This window comes from Camelus bactrianus, unplaced genomic scaffold, assembly GCF_048773025.1.
Source record: "Camelus bactrianus isolate YW-2024 breed Bactrian camel unplaced genomic scaffold, ASM4877302v1 HiC_scaffold_45, whole genome shotgun sequence".
Lineage (NCBI taxonomy): Eukaryota > Metazoa > Chordata > Mammalia > Artiodactyla > Camelidae > Camelus > Camelus bactrianus.
The window spans coordinates 1,454,680-1,467,774 of NW_027413961.1; positions in this window are offsets into that span (position 1 = coordinate 1,454,680).

Below are 13,095 nucleotides of genomic sequence, written 5' to 3' on the forward strand. Positions count from 1 at the left end.
TCTTCTCAGTTACAAACCACAAACCATACATATATATGGGGAGGTCCTAGCTCCAACTGGGGTTTACAGTGAAAACTGCAGGAACTTCAAACTGGCACTAGGAAACCGACTGAGAAACCAGAATAAAAGTTTCTCCTGCAACACGTTCCCTTTGTGTTAGGTGAACGAACATCTCTCCACATGTTCAGTTTTGAGAGATAATTGTGTGTGAAAGCCGCCCTTCACCTAGCTTGTAGGGAACACGAAGATTCTTCTCAGTTGCAAACTACACTCCGTACATATATATTGGTAGGTACTAGCTGCCATTCGGTTTTACAGACAAAACTGCAGGAACTTCCAACCGACACTAGGAAACACACTGAGAAACCAGAGTAAAATGATCCCCTGCAACCCGTTTCCTTTATGCTAGATGAATGAACGTCTCTCCAGATGCTCAAATCTGAGAGATAATTGTGTGTGAAAGCCGTCCTTCACCTAGCTTGTTGGGAAAACAATGTTTCTATTAATTTGCAAACTACAATACAAACATATATAAGGGGATGTACTAGCTCCAACTCGGGTTTACAGTGAAAACTGCAGGGCCTTCAAAACGGCACTAGGAAACAGAATGAGAAACCAGAGAATAATTCCTCCTGCATCACGTTCCCTTTGTGCTAGATGAATGAAAGTCTTTCCACATGCTCAGTTCTGAGAGATAAGTTTGTGTGAAAGCCGTACTTCACCTAGCTTGCAGGGAACACAAATTTTCTTTTCAGTTGCAAACTACACTCCATAAATATAGATGGGAAAGTTCTAGCTCCAAATCGGTTTTACAGTGAAAACTGCAGGAACTTCAAACCGGCACTAGGAAACAGTCTCAGATCCCAGAGTAAAAGTTTCTCCTGTAAACAGTTTCTTTTGTCCTAGGTGAATGAACGTCTCTCGACATGCTCAGTTCTGAGAGTTAAGTGTGTGTGAAAGCCGTCCTTCACCTAGCTTGTAGGGAACACAAATTTTCTTTTCAGTTGCAAACAAAACTCCATACATATATATGGGGAGGTACTAGCTCAAAACGGTTTTACAGTGAAAACTGCAGGAACTTCTAACCGGCACTAGGAAACAGACTCAGAACCCAGAGTAAAAGTTGCTCCTGCATTCCGTTCCATTTGAGCTATGTGAAAGAACGTCACTCCGCATGCTCAGATCGGAGGGATAATTGTGTGTGAAAGCCGTCCTTCACCTAGCTTGTTGGGAACACAAAGTTTCTTTTCAGTTGCTATCTACCCTCCATTTATATATAAGGGGGGGTACTAGCTCAAATCGGATTTACATTGAAAACTGCAGGAACTTCAAACCGGCTCTAGGAAACACACTGAGAAACCAGAGAAAAATGTTCCCCTGCAACCCGTTCCCTTTATGCTAGATGAATGAACGTCTCTCCAGATGCTCAGGTCAGAGAGATAAATATGTGTGAAAGCCGTCCTTCAACTTGCTTGTTGGGAACACGAAGATTCTTCTCAGTTACAAACCACAAACCATACATATATATGGGGAGGTCCTAGCTCCAACTGGGGTTTACAGTGAAAACTGCAGGAACTTCAAACTGGCACTAGGAAACCGACTGAGAAACCAGAATAAAAGTTTCTCCTGCAACACGTTCCCTTTGTGTTAGGTGAACGAAATTCTCTCCATATGCTCAGTTCTGAGAGATAAGTGTGTGTTAAAGCCGCCCTTCACCTAGCTTGTAGGGAACACGAAGATTCTTCTCAGTTGCAAATTACACTCCGTACATATATATGGGTAGGTACTAGCTCCAATTCGGTTTTACAGAGAAAACTGCAGGAACTTCCAACCGACACTAGGAAACACACTGAGAAACCAGAGTAAAATGATCCCCTGTAACCCGTTCCCTTTATGCTAGATGAATGAACGTCTCTCCAGATGCTCAGATCTGAGAGATAAATGTGTGTGAAAGCCGCCCTTCACCTAGCATTTTGGGAACACAATGTTTCTATTCAGTAGCAAACCACAATACAAACATATATAAGGGGATGTACTAGCTCCAACTCAGGTTTACAGTGAAAACTGCAGGACATTCAAACCGGCACTAGGAAACAGAATGAGAAACCAGAGAATAGTTCCTCCTGCATCACGTTCCCTTTGTGCTAGATGAATGAAAGTCTATCCACATGCTCAGTTCTGAGAGATAATTGTGTGTGAAAGCCGTCCTTCACCTAGCTTGTAGGGAACACAAATTTACTTTTCAGTTGCAAACTACACTCCTTAAATAGAGATTGGGTGGTACTAGCACCAAATCGGTTTTACAGGGAAAACTGCAGGAACTTCAAACCGTCACTAGGAAACAGTCTCAGAACCCAGAGTAAAAGTTTCTCCTGTAAACAGTTTCCTTTGTCCTAGGTGAATGAACGTCTCTCCACATGCTCAGTTCTGAGAGTTAAATGTGTGTGAAAGCCGTCCTTCACTTAACTTGTTGGGAACACAAAGTTTCTTTTCAGTTACAATCTACAATCCATACATATATATGGGGAGGTACTAGCTCCAACACGGTTTTACAGTGAAAACTGTAGGAACCTTAAACCGGCACTACGAAACAAACTCAGAACCCAGAGAAACAGTTTCTCCTGCAACCTCTTCCCATTTTGCTAGGTGAACGAAAGTCTCTCCATATGCTCAGTTCTGAGAGATAAGTGTGTGTGGAAGCCATCCTTCACCTAGGTTGTTGGGAACACAAAGTTTCTTCTCAATTGCAAACTACAAGCCATACATATATATGGGGAGGTACTAGCTCCAACTAGGGTTTACAGAGAAAACTGCAGGAACTTCCAACCGACACTAGGAAAGACACTGAGAAAACAGAGTAAACTGTTCACCTGCAACCCGTTCACTTTGTGCTAGATGAATGAACGTCTCTCCAGATGCTCAGATCTGAGAGATAAATGTGTGTGAAAGCCGCCATTCACCTAGCTTTTTGGGAACACAATGTTTCTATTCAGTTGCAAACCACAATAGAAACATATATAAGGGGAGGTACTAGCTCCAACTCGGCTTTACAGTGAAAACTGCAGGATCTTCAAACCGGCACTAGGAAACAGAATGAGAAATCAGAGTATAGTTCCTCCTTCAACACGTTCCCTTTATGCTAGATGAATGAAAGTCTTTCCACATGCTCAGTTCTGAGAGATAAGTGTGTCTGGAAGCCATCTGTCACCTAGGTTGATGGGAACACATATTTTCTTCTCAATTGCAAACTACAATCCATACATATATATGGGAAGGTACAAGCTTCAACTCGTATTTACAGAGAAATCTGCAGGAAATTCCAAACGAAACTAGGAAACACACTGAGAATACAGAGTATAATGTTCCCCTGCAACCAGTTACCTTTGTGCTAGATGAATGAACATCTCTCCAGATGATCAGATCTGAGGTATAAGTGTGTGTGAAAGCAGTCCTTCACCTAGCTTGTTGGGAACCCAAAGTTTCTTTTCAGTTGCAAACTACAATCCATACATATATATGGGGAGGTACTAGCTCATATCGCTTTTACAGTGAAACCTGCAAGAACTTCAATACGTCACAAGGAAACAGACTGAGAAAGCTTAGTAAAATTTCCCCTACAACCCGTTCCATTTGTGCTAGATGAACGAACTTCTCGCCACATGCTCAGTTCTGAGAGATAATTGTGTGTGAAAGCCGTCCTTCACCTAGCTTGTTGGGAACACAAAGTTTCTTTTCAGTAACAAACATCACTCCATACATATATATGGGGAGGTACGAGCTCCAACTCGATTTTACAGTGAAAACTGATGGAACTTCAAACCTGCACTAGGAAATGGACTCAGAACCCAGAGTTAAAGTTTCTCCATCAACCCATTCCCTTTGTGCTAGGTGAATGAACGTCTCTCCACATGCTGAGATCTGAGAGAGATATGTGTGTAAATGCCGTCCTTGAACTAGCTTGTTAGGAACACAAAGTTTCTTTTCAGTTGCAAACTACACTAAATACATTTATATAGGGATGTCCTAGCTCCAACCCTGTCTTACAGTGAAAACTGCTGGAACATAAAACCGGCACTAGGAAACAGACCGAGAAACCAGAGTAAATGTTTCTCTTGCAAAACATACCATTTTGTGCTAGGTGAACGAACGTCTCTCCACATGCTAATTTCTGAGAGTTAAGTGTGTGTGAATGACGTTCTTCTGCTAGTTTGTTGGGAACACAAATTTTCTTTTCAGTTGCAAACTACACTCCGTAAATATATATGGGGAGGTACTAGCTCCAAATCGGTTTTACAGTGAAAACTGCAGGAACTTCACACCGGCTCTAGGAAACAGACTGAGAAACCAGAGTAATAGTTTCTCCTGCTACCCGTTCCCATTGTGCTAGATGAACGAAAGTCTCTCCGCATGGTTGGTTCTGAGAGATAAGTGTGTGTGAAAGCCGTCATTCACCTAGCTTGGTGGGAACAAAAAGTTTCTTTTCACGTGCAATCTACACTCCATTCATATATATTGGGGGGTAATAGCTCCAACAGGGTTTTACAGTGAAAACTGCAGGTACTTCAAAATGGCACTAGGAAACAGCCTGAGAATCCAGAGTAAAAGTTTCTCCTGCAACACCTTCCATATTTGCTAGGTAAACGAACGTCTATCCACATGCTCAGTTCTGAGAGATAAGTGTGTGTGAAAGCCGTCCTTCACCTAGCGGGAACACAAAGATTCTTCTCAGTTGCAAACTACATCCGTACATATATATGGTTAGGTACTAGCTCCAACTCGGTTTTACAGTGAAAACTGCACAAACTTTCAACCGACACTAGGAAACACACTGAGAAACCAGAGTAAATTGTTCCCCTGCAACACGTTCCCTTTGTGCTAGATGAATGAACGTCTCTCCAGATGCTCAGGTCAGAGAGATAAGTGTGTGTGAAAGCCATTCTTCACATAGATTGTTGAAAACGCAAAGTTTCTTTTCAGTTGCAAACTGCATTCTGTACATATATATGGGGTGGTACTAGCTCCAAATGGGTTTTACAGTGAACACTGCAGGAACATCAAAACGGCACTAGGAAAAATGCTGAGAATCCAGAGTAAAAGTTTCTCCTGAAAAACGTTTCCTTTGTGCTAGATGAACGAACGTCTCTCCACATGCTCAGTTCTGAGAGTTAAGTTTATGTGAAAGCCGTCCTTCACCTAGCTTGTTGGGAACACATAGTTTCTTTCAAGTTGCAAACTACACTCCATAAATATATATGGGGAAGTACTAGCTCCAACTCGGGTTTATAGTGAAAACTGCAGGAACTTCAAACTGGAACTAGGAAAAAGACTGAGAAACCAGAGTAAAAGTTTCTCCTGCAACCCATTCCCTTACCGCTAGGTGAACGAAAGTCTCTCGACATGCTCAGTTCTGAGACATAAGTGTGAGTGAAAGCAGTCCTTCACCTAGCTTGCTGGGAACACAAACTTTCTTTTCATTTGCAAATTACACTCCACACATATACATGCGGAGGTACTAGCTCAAATCGGTTTTACAGTGAATGAAGCAGGAATTTCAATCCGGCACTTGGAAACAGAGTGAGAATGCTGAGTAAAATTTTCCCTTCAACATGTTCCATTTGTGCTAGATGAACGAACGTCTATCCACATGCTCAGTTCTGAGAGATAAGTGTGTGTGAAAACAGTCAATCACCAACCTTGTTGGGAACACAAAGTTTCTTTTAAGTTGCAAACTACACTCCAAAAATATATGGGGGTGTGTAAGTTCCAACTCGGTTTTACAGAGAAAACTGCAGGAACTTCAAACCGGCACTAGGAAACAGATTGAGAAACCAGAGTAAAAGTTTCCCTGCAAACCGTTCTCTTTTTGCTAGGTGAACGAACGTCTCTCCACATGCTCAGATCTGAGAGATAAGTGTGTGTGAAAGCCGTCCTTCACCTATCTCATTGGGAACACAAAGATTCTTCTCAGTTGCAATCTACACTCCATATATATATATGGGTAGGTACTAGCTCCAACTCGGTTTTACAGAGAAAACTGCAGGAACTTCCATCCGACACTTGGAAACACACTGAGAAACCAGAGTAATATATTCCCCTGACACCCGTTCCCTTTTTGCTAGATGAATGAACGTCTCTCCAGATGCTCAGATTGGAGAGATATGTGTGTGTGAAAGCCGTATTTCACCTAGCTAGATGGGAACACAAAGATTCTATTCAGTTGCAAACCACAAACCATACATATATAAGGGGACGTACTAGCTCCAACTCGGGTTTACAGTGAAATGTACAGGAAGTTCTAACCGGCACTAGGAAACTGATTGAGAAACCAGAGAATAGTTTCTACTGCAAACCGTTCCATTTGTGCTAGATGAATGAACGTCTCTCCACATGCTCAGTTCTGAGATATATGTGTGTGTGAAAGCCATTCTTCACATAGATTGTTGAAAACGCTAAGTTTCTTTTCAGTTGCAAACTGCAATCTGTACATATATATGGGGTGGTACTAGCTCCAAATGGGTTTTACAGTGAACACTGCAGGAACATCAAAACGGCACTAGGAAAAATGCTGAGAATCCAGAGTAAAAGTTTCTCCTGAAAAACGTTTCCTTTGTGCTAGATGAACGAACGTCTCTCCACATGCTCAGTTCTGAGAGTTAAGTTTATGTGAAAGCCGTCCTTCACCTAGCTTGTTGGGAACACATAGATTCTTTCAAGTTGCAAACTACACTCCATAAATATATATGGGGAAGTACTAGCTCCAACTCGGGTTTATAGTGAAAACTGCAGTAACTTCAAACTGGAACTAGGAAAAAGACTGAGAAACCAGAGTAAAAGTTTCTCCTGCAACCCATTCCCTTACCGCTAGGTGAACGAAAGTCTCTCGACATGCTCAGTTCTGAGAGATAAGTGTGAGTGAAAGCAGTCCTTCACCTAGCTTGCTGGGAACACAAACTTTCTTTTCATTTGCAAATTACACTCCATACATATACATGCGGAGGTACTAGCTCAAATCGGTTTTACAGTGAATGAAGCAGGAATTTCAATCCGGTACTTGGAAACAGAGTGAGAATGCTGAGTAAAATTTTCCCTTCAACATGTTCCCTTTGTGCTAGATGAACGGACGTCTATCCACATGTTCAGTTCTGAGATATAAGTGTGTGTGAAAACAGTCAATCACCAACCTTGTTGGGAACAGAAAGTTTCTTTTAAGTTGCAAACTACACTCCAAAAATATATGGGGGTGTGTAAGTTCCAACTCGGTTTTACAGAGAAAACTGCAGGAACTTCAAACCGGCACTAGGAAACAGATTGAGATACCAGAGTAAAAGTTTCCCTGCAAACCGTTCTCTTTTTGCTAGGTGAACGAACGTCTCTCCACATGCTCAGATCTGAGAAATAAGTGTGTGTGAAAGCCGTCCTTCACCTATCTCGTTGGGAACACAAAGATTCTTCTCAGTTGCAAACTACACTCCATATATATATATGGGTAGGTACTAGCTCCAACTCGGTTTTACAGAGAAAACTGCAGGAACTTCCATCCGACACTTGGAAACACACTGAGAAACCAGAGTAAATATTCCCCTGACACCCGTTCCCTTTGTGCTAGATGAATGAACGTCTCTCCAGATGTTCAGATCGGAGAGATATGTGTTTGTGAAAGCCGTCTTTCAACTAGCTAGATGGGAACACAAAGATTCTATTCAGGTGCAAACCACAAACCATACATATATAAGGGGACGTACTAGCTCCAACTCGGGTTTACAGTGAAATCTACAGGAACTTCAAACCGGCACTAGGAAAGAGATTGAGAAACCAGAGAATAGTTTCTCCTGCAAACCGTTCCATTTGTGCTAGATGAATGAACGTCTCTCCACATGCTCAGTTCTGAGAGGTAAGTGTGTGTGAAAGGCGTCCTTCACCTAGCTTGTCGGGAACACAAAGTTTCTTTTCAGTTGCAAAACACACTCGATACGTATATATGGGGAGGTTCTAGCTCAAATCGGTGTTACTGTGAAAACTGCAGGAACTTTAAACCGCCACTAGGAAACGGACTGCGAAAGCTGAGTAAAATTTCCCCTTCCACCCTTTCCCTTTGTGATAGATGAACGAACGTTTCTCCACATGCTCAGTTCTAAGAGATAAGTGTGTGTGAAAACAGTCAATCACCAACCTTGTTGGGAACACAAAGATCCTTTCAGTTGCAAACTACATTGCATAAATATATGGAGAGGTATAATCTCCAACTAGGTTTTTCAGTGAAAACTGCAGGAATTCAAACCGGCTCTAGGAAACAGACTGAGAAACCAGAGTAACAGTTTCCCCTGCTACCCGTTCCCATTGTGCTGGATGAAAGAACGTCTCTCCACATGCTCAGTTCTGAGAGATAAATGTGTGTGAAAGCCGTTCTTCACCTAGTTTGTTGGGAACACAAAGTTTTTTCCAGTTGCAAACTACACTCCCTAAATATATATGAGGAAGAATTAGCTCCAAATCGATTTTACAGTGAAAACTGCAGGAACTTCAAACCCGCACTAGGAAACTGACTGAGAAACCAGAGAACAAGTTTCCATGCCAACAGTTCCCTTTGTGCTAGATTAATGAAAGTCTCTCCAGATGCTCAGATCTGAGAGATAAGTGTGTGAAAGCCGTCCTTCACCTAGCTAGTTGGGAACATAATGATTATATTCAGTTGCAAACCACAAACCATACATATATAAGGGGAGGTACTAGCTCCAACTCGGGTTTACAGTGAAAACTGCAGGAACTTAAAACCGGCACTAGGATACAGATTGAGAAACCAGAGAATTGTTTTTCCTGCAACCCGTTCCATTTGTGCTAGATGAATGAACGTCTCTCCACATGCTCAGTTCTGAGAGGTAAGTATGTGTGAAAGTTGTCCTTCACCTAGCTTGTCGGGAACACAAAGTTTCTTTTCAGTTGCAAACTACCCTCCATACATATATATGGGGAGGTACTATCTCAAATCGATTTTACAGTGAAAACTGCAGGAACTTCAATACGGCACTAGGAAACAGACTCAGAACCTAGAGTAAAAGTTTCTCCTGCAACCCGGTCCGTTTGTGCTATGTGAACGAACGTCACTCCGCATGCTCAGTTCTGAGAGATAAATGTGTGTGAAAGCCGCCCTTCAAATATCTTGTTGAGAACGCAAAGATTCTTTTCAGTTGCAAACTACACTCCGTACATATTTATGGGTGGTACTAGCTCCAAATGGGTTTTACAGGGAAAACTGCAGGAACTTCAAAATGGCACTAGGAAAAAGCCTGAGAAAGCAGAGTAAAAGTTTCCCCTGAAACCGGTTTACTTTGTGCTAGATGAACGAAAGTCTCTCCTTATGCTCAGTTCTGAAAGATAATTGTGGTTGAAAGCCATCCTTCAACTAGCTTGTTGGAAAAACAAAGTTTCTTTTCAGTTGCAAATTACACTCCATACATACATATGGGTTGGAACTAGCTCCAACTCGGTTTTACAGTGAAAACTGCAGGAACTTCAATAAGACACTAGGAAACAGACTGAGAAAGCTAAGTAAAATTTCCCCTGCACACAGTTCCCTTTGTGCTAGATGAACGAACGTCTCTCCACATGCTCATTTCTGAGAGTAAAGTGTGTGTGAAAGCCGTCTTTAACCTAGCTTGTTGGGAAACAATGTTTCTTTCCACTTGCAAACTACACTACATACAATATATGGGGAGGTAGTAGCTCCAACTCGGTTTCATAGTGAAACCTGCAGGAACTTCAATCTGGCATTAGGAAACAGACAGAGAAACCAGTGTAAAGTTTCAGCTGCAACCCGTTCCTTTTGTGCTAGGTGAATGAACGTCTCTCCACATGCTCAGTTCTGAGAGAAAAGTGTGTGTGGAAGCCGCCTTCACCTAGCGTGTTGGGAACACAAAGATTCTTCTCAGTTGCAAACTACACTCCTTACATCTATATGGGTAGGTACTAACACCAACTCGGTTTTACAGAGGAAACTGCAGGAACTACCAACCGACACTAGGAAAAACACTGAGAAACCAGAGTAAAATGTTCCCCTGCAATCCTTTCACATTGTTCTAGATGAATGATCGTCTCTCCACACGCTCAGTTCTGAGAGGTAAGTATGTGTGAAAAGCGTCCTTCACCTAGCTTGTCGGGAACACAAAGTTTCTTTTCAGGTGCAAACTAGACTCCATAAATATATATGGGGAGGTACTAGCTCATTTCGGTTTTACAGTGAAAACTGCATGAACTTCAATACGGCACTAGAAAACAGACTGAGAAAGCTTAGTAAAATTTCCCCTGCAACCCGTTCACTTTGTGCTAGATAAACGAACGTCTCTCCAAATGCTCAGTTTTGAGAGATAATTGGGTGTGAAAACCGTCCTTCACCTAACTTGTTGGGAACACAAAGTTCCTTTTCAGTTGCTAACTAGACTCCATTCATATATATGGGGAGGTACAAGCTCCAACTCGGTTTTACAGTGAAAACTGCAGGAAATTCAAACCGGCACTAGGAAACAGACTCAGAACCCAGAGTAATAATTTCTCCTGCAAACCGTTCCGTTTGTGCTAGGTGAGCGAACGTAACACCGCATGCTTAATTCTGAGAGATATGTGTGTCTGAAAGACGTCATTCACCTAGCTTGACGGGAACACAAAGTTTCTTTCAGTTGCAAACTACACTCCATAAATATATATGTGGAGGTACAAGCTCAAACTCGGATTTACAGTGAAAACTGCAGGAACTTCAAACTGGCACTAGGAAACTGACTGAGAAACCAGAGAACAAGTTTCCCCTGCAAACCATTCCCTTTGTGCTAGATGAATGAACGTCTCTCCACATGCTCAGTTCTGAAAGATAACTGTGGGTGAAAGCCGTCCTTCAACTAGCTTTTTGGAAACACATAGATTCTTCTCAGTTGCAAAGTACACTCCATACATATATACGGGTAAGTACTAGCCCCAACTCGGTTTTACAGAGAAAACTACAGGAACTTCCATCCGACACTAGGAAACACACTGAGAAACCAGAGTAAAATGTTCCCCTGCAACCCGTTCCATTTGTGCTACATGAATGACCGTCTCTTCAGATGCTCAGATCTGAGAGATAAGTGTGTGTGAAAGTCATGGTTCAACTAGCTTGTTCGGAACACAATGATTCTATTCAGTTGCATACCACAATCCATATATATATAAGTGGAGGTACTAGCTCCAACTCGTGTTTACAGGGAAAAATGCAGGAACTTCAAAAGGGCACTAGGAAAATGGCTGAGAAACCAGAGTAAAAGTTTCTCCTGAAACCCGTTTCCTTTGTGCTAGATGAACGAACGTCTCTCCACATGCTCAGTTCAGAAAGATAAGCGTGGGTGAAAGCCGTCCTTCACCTAACTCGTTGGAAACACAAAGTTCCTTTTCATTTGCAAATTACATTCCATAAATATATATGGGGATGTTCTAGCTACAACTCGGTTTTACAGTGAAAACTGCAGGAACTTCAATAAGGCACTAGGAATCAGACTGATAAAGCTTAGTAAAATTTCACTGCAACCCGTTCCCTTTGTGCTAGATGAACGAACGTCTCTCCATATGCTCAGTTCTGAGAGATAAGTGTGTGTGAAAGCCGTCCTTCACATAGCTTGTTGGGAAAACAAAGATGCTTTCCAGTTGCAAACTACAATCCATATATATATATGGGTAGGTACTAGCTCCAACTCGGTTTTATAGTGAAAACTGCAGGAACTTCAAACTGGCACTAGGAAACAGACTGAGAAACCAGAGTAAATATTTCTCCTGCAACCCGTTCCTTTTGCGCTAGGTGAACGAATGTCTCAACACATGCTCAGTTCTGAGAGATAAATGTGTGTGAAAGCCGTCCTTCACCTAGCTTGCTGGGAACACAAAGTTTCTTTTCATTTGCAAATTACATTCCATAAATATATATGGGGATGTTCTAGCTACAACTCGGTTTAACAGTGAAAATTGCAGGAACTTCAATAAGGCACTAGGAATCCGACTGATAAAGCTTAGTTAAATTTCACTGCAACCCGTTCCTTTCTGCTAGATGAACGAACGTCTCTCCACATGCTCAGTTCAGAAAGATAAGCATGGGTGAAAGCCGTTCTTCATCTTAATCCTTGGAAACACAAAGTTTCTTTTCAGATGCAAATTACACTCCATACATATACATGCGGTGGTACTAGCTCAAATCGGTTTTACAGTGAAAATAGCAGGAATTTCAATCCGGCACTTGGACACAGAGTGAGAATGCTGAGTAAAATTTTCCCTTCAACCCGTTCCCTTTGTGCTAGATGAACGAACGTTTATCCACATGCTCAGTTCTGAGAGATAATTGTGTGTGAACGCAGTCCATCAACAAGCTTGTTGGAAACACAAAGTTACTATTAAGTTGCAAACAACACTCCATAATTATATGGGGGTGTACAAGCTCCAACTAGGTTTTACAGTGAAAACTGCAGGAACTTCAAACCGGCACTAGGAAACAGATTGAGAGACCAGAGTCAAAGTTTCCCTGCAAACGGTTCCTTTTGTGCTAGGTGAACGAACGTCTCTCCACATGCTCAGGTCTGAGAGATAAGTGTGTGTGAAAGCCGTCCTTCACCTATCTTGTTGGGAACACCAAGATTCTTCTCAGTTGCAAACTACACTCCGTATATATATATGGGTAGGTACTAGCTCCAACAAGGTTTTACAGAGAAAACTGCAGGAACTTAAAACCGACAGTAGGAAACACACTGAGAAACCAGAGTAAAATGTTCCACTGCCACCCGTTCCCTTTGTGCTAGATGAATGAACGTCTCTCCAGATGCTCAGATCTGAGAGGTAAATGTGTGTGAAAGCCGTCCTTCACATAGCTTGTGTGGAACACAAAGATTCTATTCAGTTGCAAACCACAAACCATACATATATAAGGGAAGGTACTAGCTCCAACTCGGGTTTACAGTGAAAACTGCAGGAACTTCATACCGGCACTAGGAAACACATTGAGAAACCAGAGAATAGTTTCTCCTGCAACCCGTTACCTTTGTGCAAGATGAATGAACGTCTCTCCACATGCTCAGTTCTTAGAGGAAATTG